The sequence below is a fragment of the Chiloscyllium punctatum genome, chromosome 18 (genome assembly GCF_047496795.1).
Source record: "Chiloscyllium punctatum isolate Juve2018m chromosome 18, sChiPun1.3, whole genome shotgun sequence".
Classification (NCBI taxonomy): Eukaryota; Metazoa; Chordata; class Chondrichthyes; order Orectolobiformes; family Hemiscylliidae; genus Chiloscyllium; species Chiloscyllium punctatum.
The window spans coordinates 36,050,563-36,066,383 of NC_092756.1; the positions used below are offsets into that span (position 1 = coordinate 36,050,563).

The following is a 15,821-nucleotide window of genomic DNA, read 5'->3' on the forward strand; positions in this document are numbered from 1 at the left end:
GTAACTGCATCTCTCTGGTGTCTAAATCACTTTCATATCTGTACCACAAGTCCATCTACCTAATTGCAGAGAATTTTTCCATTCAAAAAAAGATATAATTTATATTTTCCAAATCTTTCCTGTCACAAACCTATTCGCTGATGTACAGTGAGAGGAAAACTCTTCCTTCCTATTACTTTCTGCTTGTCTTCATTCACATCCTCATGCTGTTCCAATGCTTGACATGTTGTGTTTGAATTTGGAAAGCTTCTTTTACCTGAACACTGTCTCAGAATTCTCTCTGTGAGTTTAAAGCCCTGGCTATAATCCTACCGACATGATTGGCCAGGACTATGGCCCCAGCAGATTTAGGTTTTAATTCATACGTGGAATGTGATCATTTATGGCAGGCCAGCATTTCATGCCAACCCATAGCTGTCCTTGAGCTGAGCAGCTTGCTCGATTAATTGAGAGTGCAGTTGAGATTCAACCCCTTGATCAGGACGTGGAGTCATATGTAGGCCAGACCAACTGACTATAACAGATTTCCATCATTAAAGGATATTGAGCTTTCAGATGGGTATCCCTGACATTGGCATTAAGTCCTGGATGAACAGTCTAATGAGAGTAAGACGAGGCCATCGCCTATCCCCCTGATAGCTGCCTCATTCCTGAGTACTGATCCCAGTGCACCATGAATCAAACCCCTCCTTCCTGACTGTGGTTTGATCCTGTTACCTTCCTGCAAATGGATATATCAATCAATATCTCTCCATGTAGGATCCTTCATTGTGATGGTCTAATTGCTATCTCTATCTGCAGCTTTTTGCAGCTACTCCAGATCCTGAGCCAACAGAATTCTTCACCTTGAAGAGACGAGGCATCACAGGCCAGGGATGAAGAATATGATTTTCCAGATCTCAGTTCGGCTCAGTGCTGTTTCCCTCATCGCCATGTGCAACCCTCACTGCCTCAGTCTAATTTCCCATTCTGTCTATTTCTCTGTCTACTGTCGTTACTCAGGAAGTTCCTGACACTCAATTTCTAATTCCTGTTTTGCCCAACACCTCATCGAACGCAGTTTGTCAGCCAGAAGGCAAGGAGATATGGAGACTGCAATAAATCCAGCAGCGAAGTAAGAACACTCACATTCAACAGGGCAGAACGCATTTATAGCGCTCGAAACATCTACCCACAAAACATGATGTTGACACAGTGCTGAAGGCTGAGAACAGAGCAGTAAGAACCCAGGCTCAACCTCCACCCACTTGTGAGAGGACGACGATCAGCTCTGCTGTACTGAGCCTTCCTGAGACAGCATATGGAGTTCCCACTTATTGATCGAGGCCTGCGCTGTCTTAATGAGGATCAGTGCAACAGAGCTGAAGGCAGTACTCTCATGACAGACTGCTAATGCTGCCTGGGATTTTCCTGTTTTGTATTCCCTCTCCAAGACTCTATCAATTTCATGTCATAGAATCATACAGCAAGGAAACAGGAGAACACATCTGTTCCAGTGCCTTAAATCCTTCTAACTCCTAAAACTGTTCTTATCCCTTTAAACTCTTCTGCTTTCCAACTCTTCAATGCATCATCTCCCTGTAATCGCCTCAAATACTACCACGCCCTGTTTTTGTAGTATTTTACAGCATCTGCCACCTTCTCGATTTCCATATCCTCATCCAGAACAGCACTCCACATCTCTGTGTAACTGATGGGAATGCTGCAAACCTGCCTTCACAGCCCTCATTAACCGTCTGAAATCCTGCCGCCCTACTGTCCTCAGCATCTCTGGTCCTCCAATTCCTACAATTTTCCTGGATCTGTGAACTGATTAAGCCCCTTTAAAACTCCCAACCTCAGTAAACTCTTGTCCCTACAACTAACATGACAACTGTGTCGTGCCCAGCCACTACACCCTCCCTATCTCTGTAAACTCGTTGGTAAGCTCCAAATACCAACCCTATCAGTGTAATCCCCGTTCTCTATAATTCCCCCGATCTCTGTAACTTCTTCAGGACTGATAAGTCTGTACCTGTCCCGACAACCTATCTGACCTCTAAACAACATCAGTGATCTCACAATATCTGACCTCTGTAGCATCCTCCTGTCTGTACAGTCCTGCTTTTCAGTGTTAGCTTCTCTTGTGCCTGCATTCCCCTTTATCTCTGGTTATAGACCTTTGCTCAGGAGAACAACATCTCATTATCCACCCTGTGAGAACACAAGAATCTTTGGTGTATCAACACATTTGCCTTGTTTTCTCAATAAATTCTAACCAGTTCAAAGTACAATTTTCTCCGCCTCTTCTCATTAATATCCCAGCTTTTTGAGGATCAGTCTGGTGAATTTTGTCTGAACTGCCTCCCGTGCAAGAACATTTTCCCTTTAGATAGGGGACTAAGTGTTGTCTGCTATGAGCTGATTACTGCCTTCTGTCGTTGTTGCATGCCTTCGCTATTATTATTTTCCATTCTCTTTGGAATCAATGCCAGCATTACATTTGCCTTCTCTTTGACCGGCTGATCCTGTATGCCACGTTTCGGAGATTTATACACAATGATTCCCAAGTTTTTTTCTGTGGTGGAGCTTTCTCCAATCGATCTGAAACCAAGACATGACAGTAATAAGAAGGAACGTGTCGGAATTCATGATGAACATTATGCCCGAAATGATAATTCACACTTCAAACCCAATGGAATAAGGACAGTCCATAAGTCCACAAGATATAGGAGTAGAATGAGACCATTTGGACCATTGAGTCTGCTCCACCATTCGATTATACCTGAATTGTTTCCCAACCCCATTCTCTCTTCTAGTCCCTGAAAGCCTTGATCCCCTTAGTCATCACGAACTAATCTATCTCTGAGTTAGGTATGCAGAATTACTTACCTCCTCAGTGCCTCACGGGGCTGTGTTCCACAGATTGATCATCCTCTAGCTGAAAATATTCCTCCATATCACATTTTAAAGGATCATTCCTTCGCTCTGAAACTGTGTCCCTAGTCTCTCTCACTCGTGGAAACATCTCCATGTTCAGTCCATTCAGGCCCCTCACCTACAGGCGGATGTAAGAACATAAGAACGGAGGAGCAGGAATAGGCTATCTGGTCCTAAGAGTCTGCTCTGCCATTCAATCAGATCATGGCTAATGTTTTCATGGACTCAGCTCCACTTGCCCACCGTCTCAACGTGCCCCTTAATTCTTTTCTTCTTAAAAAAGTAATCGATCTTCACTTCATACTTCTACCCAACTTTGAAACGCGTTCAACCTTCAACCTACCCATGTCTGTCACCTTCTCTGGTCACCTTCAACCTCCCAGTTCTGTCACCTTATCCAGCCGGTTCAACCCTCCAAATCTCTATCACCTTCTCTAGCCCGTTCAACCCTCCATATCTGTGTAACCTACTCCACCCCCTTCAACCCTTCCTATCTCTGTAAACTTCTCAAGATTCTTCAACCGTCCACATCTCTGTAACCTTCTCAAGCCGCTTCAACTCTCCGTATCTCTGTAACCTTCAAAGGCCTCTTCAACCCTCCGTATCTCTGTAAGCTTCTCCATCCCCTTCAAGCTTCCATATCTCTGTGTACTTCTTAAGACGCTTCAACTTTTCATATCTCTGGAACATTCTCAGCCCCTACAACGCTCCCTATGCCTGTAATCCTCTCCAGCCCCTTTGACCATCCATATGTCTGTCACCCTCTCCAGCCTCTTCAGCCCTCCCCATCTAGGTAACCTTCGCAAGCTTCTTCAACCTGATATCCCTCCTTATCATTGTAACATTCCCAGCACCTACACCCCTCTCTGTCCCTGAAACATTCTCCAGCACCTACACCCTCCATATCTCTGTAACATTCTCCAGCACCTGCAACCCCTTCCTATCTGTGTACCATTCTGCAGTGCCAACACTCCTCCCTGTAATCTAATCCAGCACCTATACCCCTCCCATTTCCTGTAACATTCTCCAGCACCTACACATTCGCCCTATGCCTGTAACACTCTTTAGGACCTTGGCCGTCCCTATCCCTGTAACATTGTCCAGCACCTACACCTCTCCCAATCCCTGTAACCTAATCCAGCACCTGAAACTATGCACTAACCCTGTAACGTTCACCAGAGCGTGCCCCCTTCTTAGCACTGTTACCTTATCCAACACCTCCCTCCCTCCCTGTGTATGCTTCTTCAGAACCTATAACTCTTCCAATCTCTGATACCTACCACAGCATGTAAATGTCTCTTTATTCTCTGCAACCTCCTCCAAATACTAATATCTTCTGATCTATGTTGCCCTCTCCACACTTCACTCTGATCTCTCTTTGTAATCTCGTCAAGTCCATATACTCCAAGTGGGAATTCAGAGGAATAGAGCAATGCAGCAGTTGTTGATAGTTTGATGTTTCGTCTGTATATATACAGGAAATACACTGATAGTTTCCCACATTGTCAGGTAGATGCCAGTGCTGTAGCCCGGCAGGAACAGCTTGAATGGAATGTAATCAGAGCACAAACACTTCGCATTATCCAAAACCACCAGCCATTTGCTGATACTACACAAAATGAACCGAATTAGCTGAAGACTGACATCTAGAGGAATCTAAAGCAGATCATCCCATCGACCCTTCTTTCTATACATTGTTGGGAATGGTTCAACCTTATCTTCTCTTGTTGTGCTGGGCTCTTTCATTATTGAGAAGGCGACATTTATGGATCCTCCACCAGTAAGTTATTTGATTGTCCACCAGCATTCACCCAGACTGCAGTCGACAGGAGTGAAGAGATTAGGTCTGATTTGTTGGTTCAATCTGTCTATCACTTGCAGTTTTCACTCTTTGGTGTGTAAGAGATCCTGTTTGTTAATGTTACCTCATTTTCAATATACCTTCGCAGGCACTCCTATGTTCCCCCTGGCCTGATGGTCAATTTAACGAGGAGGATACGCCAGGCAGTGTCAGTGAAAATTGTGCTGGAGGGTAGCAAAGCGGGAAGAGGAGAGGGAAAAGGTATTGAGAGAGTGGGGAGCGAGAGAAAGAGAGACAATCAAGAAGTAAGAGATACAGAACAGTGAAAACAAAAACACAAATAAAGAAGATAAATAAAATAATTTAAATAAAATTACCTGAAGTTGTTTGAATTCAGCAACTTCAGACAATTTTACTTCATTTTTTAAATTTATCTTTTTTATCATTTCACCTGCACTATCATAGAGCCATTAGATATGGACAGCACAGAAAACACAGTCTTCAGTCGAACTCGTCCATTCCGAACAGATATCCTCACCTGATCCAGCCGCATTTGCATGCACTTGACCCATTTCTCTCTAAACCCTTCCTATCCAAGTACACATCCAGATTCCTTAACAGAATTGGAATTATACCATCCATCACCAGCTCGTCTGGCAACTTATTCCAGAAACGCACCACCCTCTGCGTGCAGCCGTTGCCCCTTACTGCCTTTCGAATTCTCACCTGCCCACACCAGATTTATACCCTCTAGTTCTGCACTGCCCCACCTGAGCGAAAGGAACTTGTCTATTTACCCGATTCATTCCCCTCATGATTGAAAAACCTCCATAAGATCAGCTCCCAGCCTCTGACGCACCAGGCGAAATAGTGAGTGAGTGTTCAGCCTGTAAACCTTTGCACCTTTTCCATTTTCAAATATAGGATGTAGCATGCTGTCTGAAGCAATCATTTTAGCAGCTGACCTGTCGCTGACAAACTCTGCAGGAAGGCCTGTAAAACTTGCTAAATATGCTGTCAAACGAAGATTGCATAAGCAGCATGAGTCATTGAGCAAAACGTGCAATTGACTTCTGAGCTGTTGCTGACACCAAAGCAACTGCGTCGTTCGGGAGCAGAAAGAACCCCACTGATAGATTACAATTCAAATGCATTTGGCATAAGGTTCGTAGCAGTTTATAAGCAGCACATAACCCTGATTCCAAAGGTCTGTGAGTATCCAGAAGAACAGTGAGCGATCGTTGAAGGTACGTTTCTCCAGACGAAATTTGTCAACGTGACAAGCTGCAGCTGAGCTGGTGGCGTTGCGATTGAAATTACATGCGTCCGGACATTGTGCTGAATTTTAGATATCAGAGCAAATGGTTAACTCGAGTATGCGCGTTCGGAAAAGTAAATGTCTTTTTTGTTGAAAAGCTTTGCAACGAAAGGAAATGCTTCAGACTGTCGTGCGATCGATTAGAAGCAGAAAATGCCCAGCCGCCGTGGTTGTGAGCACCGGCAATATAGGCATTTGCTTTCACAGGCACCCACGCTTTGGTCCGTTAGCTCAGCTGGTTAGTGCGTGGTACTGATAACGCCAAGGTCGTGGGTTCAACCCCCAAGCTGACCATGTGTTGCGCTTGTGTGGTTTTGCTGTGCTTCCAAACAACGTGCTCCACAAAGCAGGAAGCGTCACCTGCGCAATAAAACATTTGACAGGGATAGACGCAAGACTTGATCGCCGTACCCGTGATGACTGGTAGATGTTGTCTGCAGCAAAACAACCAGTCTCAATTGTTTTCATCAACAAATGCAAAACGTGAAGTATATGCAGTATTAGGCAGACCTGGCACAGTGTCGGAGGAGAACCAGAGTTCAGGCCCTCAATTCAAATCAAAGATTCATTCATGTTATTTTCCTGGATCTCTGTTAATACTTGTCACACGACTTCCAGAGGGAATTCGTTCGCTTGCTCACCTCTCATGCATCGACACTGGAGTTATCATATCACCGGCAAAATCATATTGCCATTAATAAAAGCAAATTACTGCGGATGCTGGAATCTGAAACCAAAAGAGAAAATGCTGGAAAATTCTCAGCAGGTCTGGCACCATCTGCAAGGAGAGAAAAGAGCTGACGTTTCGAGTCTAACTGATTAAAACTGATAAAAACAAAGGGGGAGTATTATGGAGCTATTTATACCACGCTGAGAGAAGGTGAGTCAAGGCTCCAGATGCAAAGGTGATAATGAGAGTGCATGGAGAGATTAAAGGGAGATTAAGAGGCGTGAATGACCCAGGCTGAAGCCAGCGCTATGTGACAAAATATGTGAGGGATGGGTGAAGCAGAAACAAAATGGAAAACAGGGGAGAAGGATAGCAAAGCGGGAAGAGGAGAGGGAAAAGGTATTGAGAGAATGGGAAGCGAGAGAAAGAGAGACAATCAAGAAATAAGAGGTATAGAACAGTGAAAAAAAACACAAATAAGAAAATGAAATAAAATAATTTCTTCAAGGCTGCAATGTTTCCTGCATCTATCACCATTTCAGATGCTGACAGACCTGCTGAGGATCTCCAGCACTTTGTTTTTTTTTGCAGATTTCCACCATTTTGCTGTAGCACAGAGACATCGACATGTATACAGCTCCAGATTTTGTTGACTCTCCTTCCTGGGATGTCAGGAATGATGGCTGAAGAGGGACTCAATCTTCGTTTAATCCTCCTTTCCTTTGGCTTTCTGAGCCGCTACCTACATCACTAATATTCTACCTCCCATTCCCTGTCCTGAATCTGACCCATCTAAGCCTACACTTTCCTTCCCACCCCCCTGCCAGACTTGTTACAAACTCACCAATGGAACTGGAAAAAGCCACCAACATATTTGTCTCAGCTCTGCCCGGGGGTAACCGATCAGGCTGGTACAGGTCCCACCCAGAAACAGTCCCAGTGCCTGAAGAATCATAACCCTTCTCTGGTACACCATTTCCCCAGCCACACATCCAGCTGATCTACCTTCTCATTCCTGCTCTCATTAGCACATGGCACTGGGAGTAAGTCTGACATTATTACATTTCAGGAGCTACATTGTAATGTATCTCTGCTCTCCCTATGTCCAGCTTTCAGGCCCTCATCCCTCTGTTTAGCGATATCTTTGGTATCTGTATGTTGCACGACAACGGCCTGTTTACCTTCCAGCTCCAGAACGTCCTGCAGCCACTCCATGATATCATGGATCTTGGCACCAGGGAGATTACATACCATCCTGGATTCATGTCTGTGGGCACAGAAATGCCTGGCTGTACCCCTGATTATTGAATCCCCTGTCACTATAGCCCATCCACTCTCATTCCTCTTGTTCTGATCAGCAGAGCTCTCTGTGGTGTCATGAACCTGGCTGATGCTGATTTCCCAAGAAGCCACCCCCACCCATTCCCGCCCTTACAGAATCCCAAGCGGTATACAGTATCTGTATGAGAAGGGGATAACAACGGGGGACTCCTGTACTCGCTTCCTGAGCCTTTTACTAGATCTGATGGTCACCCATTCCCTTTCTGCCTGTGTAACCCTCACCTGCAGGGTGACTAACTCACTAAACGTGCTGTCCATAACCTTCTCTGTATTGCAGATGCTCCACAGTGAGTCCACTCTCAGCTCCAGCTCTGAAAGGCAGTTTCACAGTAGCTGCAGATGGGAACCCTTGCTGCACAAATAGCCGTCAGGGACACTGGAAGCGGCTCTTGTTTCCCACATTGTGCAAGAGGAGCACACCACGGGTCTGAGGGCTCCTGTCACAATGTCTCTCTACATTCATCTAGTTACTCCCATTAGGAGAATTTAAATGAGTGAGTAACCTTCCTTCACTTCAAACATGTCCAATTATAATAACAAAAAAAATCTTTACTTAAGCTGATATGTCATACTTTAAAAACTTAAATACTCCACAGGTATCACTGACAAATTGGCTATTCCCATTGGGACTGTGAATTTCTGAAAGGCCTGAAGTAAAACGGAGTTTCAGCTTCACCTTCTCCCTGTTTCACCTCACTATTTCCACCCAACTCCAAAACACACTCATTGAGCCAAGCAGCCCTCACTGTGCAGCCCTGTCATTTTCATTGTCTGCTCATACCTACACTGCCCTCAGCCTCCTGTCCTGTTCCAATGCATCTCAATGGGAGTTCAGGGACAGCACCTCATCTTTCAATTCAGCCCTTTGTAACCCCAGAGTCAACATGGACTTCAGCAGTTTCTGAATGAACAGACAGTTGTCAGAATCTGGAACGTTCCACCTGAAATGGTGCTGGAATTTGAGTCCACGAGAAATTTGCAGAGAATTGGAAGTAGGGAGTTTACAGATTAACATTATAAAGTGGATGATTGAGACTAAATCTGACAGTTCCTGCAAGAAGACGAGGTGTAATTTGGATAAATCTGTGCTGTCTCTCAGGCCAATACCTCCTTCCACAGCTAGAGGGCCAAGAATTGAACACATACCCCAAGGGGGATCCAACCGTGGACCTGAACATCTGTCTGCTTTTGGCTTGACAAAAATATTGAAGATATTTTCCCCACACACAGAACAGACAAACCTTTCTCCTTCCACAGTTAAATGCCAATGACATTCAGATCCTGATGACTCCGCTGACTGTAGAAACTTGTTTATTGAGATCCCAGTCTCAATTATTCTCAATTAATATCCTATAAACTGAATTCACAAAACAAAGCTCACAGTCAGTGCAAGATGAATAGTGAAGGCAAACACTTCTCTTGGTATGTGTGTGATGTCTAAATGCTCCTCTTCAAATCACCCCGCCCCCACCCAGGAAGAGGACACGTCCATGCTCCTTGCTGTACCTTGCCCCAAATAAAGATGGTGGCTATAACCCAGGACCTCTCACTGCCTGAGGCCCAAGCCATCTTCCCCTTTGCTGCAAACGTGGGACCAAGAGTTTCTAATTCAGACGAACGACCTGCACAGAGTGTAACTAAACCCTCCCAGTCTACACTGATACATTTCATCTGGTTTCTGCTGCCACTCTCCCCTTTCCGCCTCCTACACACACCATGGGTTATCGCGGGTCCAGTGACCCTTCCTCAGAACCGATGACAGTTGGGAAAATTAGAATCCCTTCAGGAAACAGGCCCTTTGGCCCAACAATTCCACACCCACCCTCCGAAGTTTATCCCACCCAGATCTGTTCTCCTACTCTATTACTCTCCATTTCCCCGAACTAATGCACATCCCTGAACACAACAGGAAACTTAGCTGGGCCAATTCACCTCACCTACAGATCTTTGGGCTACAGGAGATAGGGGTTAAAGAGTAAATAATAGGTGGGGACAGAGCCCAAAGAGACACAGGAACATTTGGAAAGATAAAGGAGTGGGAAGGTGGAAAGCTGTTAATGGAGGAGACAGGAACCTTCTAGCATCTCAGTGGCGGTGGTGGAAATGGCGGCTGATGATCTACATTGTGCCTGCAAAAAAGACCCTGAGCTTCCAGTTGCCTGCTCTTTAACACACAAGACTGTTCCCTATCCAACATCTCTGTCTCATGCTTACTGCAGTGCTCCAGTGAAGCTTGACGCAAGCTGGAAGAACACTTCAGAACATACCAAATGGCTTCCTATTTCAAAGACAGCAATTTCCCCTCACATGTGGTCAGCAACGCCCTCCAGCGTATCTCCTCCACTTCCCACACCACTGCCTTTGAACCTCACCCCTTCAAATGCAATAAATTGGAATCCCACCATCCTCACCTTACACCCAGATACAACCCATCATCCTCTGCTCTTTCCACCATCAGATCCAACCACCTGAGATATATTTCCCTCCCCACCCCTTTCAGCATTCCACAGAGACCATACCTTCTGTGACTTCCACGTTAGATCCACACTCCCCACCAACCCACCCTCCACTCTAAGCACCTTCGCTTGCCACTGCAAGAGGTGGAAAACCTGTGCCCACACCTTCCCCTCGCCTCCATCCAAGGCACCACTGGATCCTCCGACATCCAGCAGAGAATTCCCTGCCCACCCAAACACCTCACCTATTGTGTCCCTTGCTCTCGGGACGCCAAATTGTGGAGTATTTCAGGGAACATTTCTGGGACACATGCACTAACCAACCCATCACCCTGTAGCTGACCATTTCGGCTACCCCCGACTCCCTCCGCCACCACGCTGTCATGGACATGCAAGTCCTCCATCCCACAAATCCGAGCCACCCGACACCTGGAGGAAGAACACCTCATCTTCCACCTTGGGAACTTTCAACCACACGGCATCAAGGTTTCCTCATCTCCCATCCCCCAACTTATCTCAGATTCAACCCTCCAACTCGGCAAAACCCTCTTGAACAGTCCCACTTGCCCATCTTCCTTTCGAATTGTCCATTCTGCCCTCCATCTACAACCACCTATTGCCACCCTAGCTCCCTTCCCTCCATCCCCAAACACCCCTCCCTATTTATCTCTCAGCCATATTCCCCCACCCACATTTCTGATGAAAGCTGACATGCCCAATACATCAATTCTCCAGCTCCTTGGATGCTGCCTGATCTGCTGTGCTTTTCCAGAGCCACACTTTAACGCAAACTGGAAGAACACCACCTCATCTCCCTCTCAGGAACCCTGCAACCCTCTGGCTTCAACATCAAATTCAATAATTTTAGGTCCTGAACTCTCCCACGTCCTAGTGTCTTTCCCCCCTACCCCACATACCAGGCCTTGTTATTACATAGCCTGCCATTACACACTACCTATGGTTAGCCACGAACAGTCCCCAGAAACAGCTATTCACCCTCCCCGCATCAGATCGTTATCCACTCCTTTGTCCAACTGCTCTTATCTCTCTCTTTGGACTCTATCCCCACTTATCATTTACTCCTTAACCCCTACCTTCTATATAAAAACGGACATTTTTTTCTCAGTAACATCAGTTCCTGAGGAAGCATCACTGGATCGAAAATGCGAACTGATTTCTTTTCACAGATGCTGACAGATCTGTTGAGCTTTTCCAGTACCTTCTGGTTGTTGTGTGTGATTTACAGCATCCGAAGTTCTTTTGGTTCTAATTTACCCGGAGTATCTAATTCAGGTCCAGCAGACTGAAACAGTGTTTATCAACCTTCCCAGTCCACACTAACTCCATCTCTCTCCCAGTATCTGCTGTCTCTCCCACTCCTTCACATTCAGTCCCCCCTCACAGTGACACTGCGCCTGCAAAACTGATGGTCATGTGTTGGCCTGCTGGACCCACCCCTCATTCACTCCCATTGGCTGGAGGATCACGCCATCTCTCCTATTGGTCTGAAGCTGTGTCAATCAGCCAGGCCCCATTGTGACCTGAGTGGTGGGATCCTCCCAGGTGCATCAGAGGCTGAGGGGTGACCTCATAGAGGTTTATAAAACCATGAGTGGCCTGGGTAGGATAAATAGACAAGGTCATTTCCCTGGGGTAGGGGAGTCCAGAATGAGAAGGCATAGGTTTAAGATGAGAGGGGAAGAGTTTAAAATGGATCTAAGGGGCAATTTTTTCCCACTGAGGTTGGTGCGTGTATGGAGTCTTCTGTCAGGAAGTGGAGGATGTTGGTACAATTAAACCATTTGGCATCTGGATGGGTATATGAATAGGAAGGTTGAAGAGTGATATGTAAAAACAAGGACTGCAGATGCTGAAAACCAAATCCTGGATTAGTGGTGCTGGAAGAGCACAGCAGTTCAGGCAGCATCCAACGAGCAGCAAAATCAACGTTTCGGGCAAAAGCCCTTCATCAGGAATAAAGGCACTGAGCCTGAAGCATGGAGAGATAAGCTAGAGGAGGGTGGGGGTGGGGAGAGAGTAGCATAGAGTACAATGGGTGAGTGGGGGAGGAGATGAAGGTGATAGGTCAAGGAGGAGAGGGTGGAGTGGATAGGTGGAAAAGAAGATAGGCAGGTCGGACAAGTCAAGGAGACAGTAACTGAGCTGGAAGTTTGAAACTAGGATGAGGTGGGGGAAGGGGAAATGAGGAAGCTGTTGAAGTCCACATTGACGCCCTGGGGTTGAAGTGTTCCGAGGCGGAAGATGAGGCGTTCTTCCTCCAGGCGTCTGGTGGTGAGGGAGCGGCGGTGAAGGAGGCCCAGGACCTCCATGTCCTCGGCAGAGTGGGAGGGGGAGTTGAAATGTTGGGCCACGGGGCGGTTTGGTTGATTGGTGTGGGGGTCGCAGAGATGTTCCCTAAAGCGCTCTGCTAGGAGGCGCCCAGACTCCCCAATGTAGAGGAGACCACATCGGGAGCAACAGATACAATAAATGATATTGGTGGATGTGCAGGTGAAACTTTGATGGATGTGGAAGGCTCCTTTAGGGCCTTGGATAGAGGTGAGGGAGGAGGTGTGGGCACAGGTTTTACAGTTCCTGCGGTGGCAGGGGAAAGTGCCAGAATGGGAGGGTGGGTCGAAGGGGGGTGTGGACCTGACCAGGTCGTCACGGAGGGAACGGTCTTTGCGGAAGGCGGAAAGGGGTGGGGAGGGAAATATATCCCTGGTGGTGGGGTCTTTTTGGAGGTGGCGGAAATGTCGGTGGATGATTTGGTTGATGCGAAGATTTGTAGGGTGGAAGGTGAGCACCAGGGGCGTTCTGTCCTTGTTACGGTTGGAGGGGTGGGGTCTGAGGGCGGAGGTGCGGGATGTGGACGAGATGCGTTGGAGGGCATCTTTAACCACGTGGGAAGGGAAATTGCAGTCTCTAAAGAAGGAGGCCATCTGGTGTGTCCTATGGTGGAACTGGTCCTCCTGGGATCAGATACGGCGGAGGCGGAGAAATTGGGAATACGGGATGACAATTTTGCAAGAGATAGGGTGGGAAGTGGTGTAATCCAGGTAGCTATGGGAGTCAGTGGGTTTGTAAAAAATGTCAGTGTCAAGTCAGTCGTCACTAATGGAGATGGAGAGGTCCAGGAAGGGGAGCGAGGTGTCAGAGATAGCCCAGGTAAATTTAAGGTCAGGGTGGAATGTGTTGGTGAAGTTGATGAATTGCTCAACCTCCTCGCGGGAGCACGAGGTGGCGCCAATGAAGTCATCAATGTAGCGGAGGAAGAGGTGGGGAGTGGTGCCGGTGTAATTATGGAAGATCAACTGTTCTACATAGCCAACAAAGAGACAGGCATAGCTGGGGCCCATACGTGTGCCCATGGCTACGCCTTTGGTCTGGGGGAAGTGGGAGGATTCAAAGGAGAAATTGTTAAGGGTGAGGACCAGTTCGGCCAAACGAATGAGAGTGTCAGTGGAAGGGTACTGTTGGGGACGTCTGGAGAGGAAAAAAAGGAGGGCTTGGAGGCCCTGGTCATGGCGAATGGAGGTGTAGAGGGATTGGATATCCATGGTGAAGATCAGGCGTTGGGGGCCAGGCAAACGGAAGTCTTGGAGGAGGTGGAGGGCGTGGGTGGTGTCTCGAATGTATGTGGGGAGTTCCTGGATTAGGGGGGATAGGACAGTGTCAAGGTAGGTAGAGATGAGTTCAGTGGGGCAGGAGCATGCTGAGACAATGGGTCGGCCAGGGTGGTCAGGCTTGTGGATCTTGGGAAGGAGTTAGAACCGGGCAGTGCGGGGTTCCCGGACTGTGAGGTTGGAAGCTGTGGGTGGGAGATCTCCTGAGGTGATGAGGTTCTGTATGGTCTGGGAGATTGTGGTTTGGTGATGAGGGTGGGGTGATGGTCGAGGGGGCAGTAGAAAGAGGTGTCCTCGAGTTGGCGTTTGGCTTCAGCAGTGTAGAGGTCAGTTCGCCAGACTACCACTGCGCCCCCTTTATCCGCTGGCTTGATGGTGAGGTTGGGATTGGAGCAGAGGGATTGGAGGGCTGCGCGTTGTGAGGGTGAGAGGTTGGAGTGGGGGAGGGGGGACGACAGTTTGAGGCGGTTAATGTCCCGGCGGCAGTTGGAAATGAAGAGGTCGAGGGCAGGGAATAGGCCAGCGCGGGGTGTCCAAGTGGATGCAGTGTGTTGGAGGTGGGCGAAGGGGTCCTCGAAAGTTGGGCGGGAGTCCTGATTGTGAAAGTAAGCTCGGAGGCGGAGGCGACGGAAGATTTGTTCGATGTCACGTCGTGTATTAAATTCATTGATGCGTGGACGGAGGGGGATGAAGGTGAGTCCTTTGCTGAGGACTGATCGTTCGTCCTCAGTGAGTGGGAGGTCTGGAGGGATGGTGAAAACTTGGCCGGGCCGGGAGCTGGGATCTGGTGTGGGTGTGGAGCTGGGAGTGGGGTCGGAGCCAGTACCTGGAGTGGGTGTGATGGTGGGGGGAATGGGGGTGGAGGCATGAGCTGGGGTAATGTTGCCCTCGGGGTTCTGGGGGGTGGGGATAGTGACAGTGGGGTCTGTGGGGGCCGTGTCAGCAGAATGCAGGTGAGTGGAGCTGGTGTGGGTGGAAGTGGTGGTGATCATGGCAGTAGGGGTGGTGGGAGTCACTGAGCATGTGGCATCAGCGATGATGTGAGGGCCGGAAGTGGCTGTGGGAGTGGCCATGATGTGGGCGGAAGTGACATCATCACTCAGCGTGGGGGTGGTAGCTGCGTCAGCCGCATGGCTAATGACGTTTCCGAGGCCAGGGGAATCTTCTGGAATGTTTGAGGAGCGCTGGTTATGGAGGTGGGTGGATAAAAGTTTGTTGTACATACAGTTTTTGACCAATCTGCCTATCTTCTTTTCCACCTATCCACTCCACCCTCTCCTCCTTGACCTATCACCTTCATCTCCTCCCCCACTCACCCATTGTACTCTATGCTACTCTCTCCCCACCCCCACCCTCCTCTAGCTTATCTCTCCATGCTTCAGGCTCACTGCCTTTATTCCTGATGAAGGGCTTTTGCCCGAAACGTTGATTTTGCTGCTCGTTGGATGCTGCCTGAACTGCTGTGCTCTTCCAGCACCACTAATCCAGTATGTAGAGTGATATGTGCCAAGTGTTGGCAAATGGGACTAGATTAGGTCGGGATATCTGGTCAGCATGGAGCAGTTTAACCAAAGGGTTTTTTTTCATGCTGTACATCTCTACGGCTCTACCCTGTGATGAGCTTCATCATTCACAGTGAATGGGTCAGTATCACAGAGCACAGGGGCTGGGGGCTATTCAGCCCATTGGG

The 15,821-nt window shown here is 47.8% G+C and overlaps 1 long non-coding RNA gene across 1 annotated transcript in view; it reads right to left on the reverse strand.

The window, feature by feature from the left end:
• Positions 1-913: 913 nt before the first annotated feature.
• LOC140489141 (uncharacterized) overlaps positions 914-15,821 on the reverse strand; it is a 30,951-nt gene continuing 16,043 nt past the window's right edge. The window contains exons 4-6 of the long non-coding RNA XR_011963087.1: positions 4,200-4,944; positions 2,872-3,037; positions 914-2,583 (exon numbers count right to left, since the gene is read on the reverse strand). This is a non-coding gene — a long non-coding RNA (uncharacterized lncRNA). The remainder of the gene's footprint in view (positions 2,584-2,871; positions 3,038-4,199; positions 4,945-15,821) is intronic.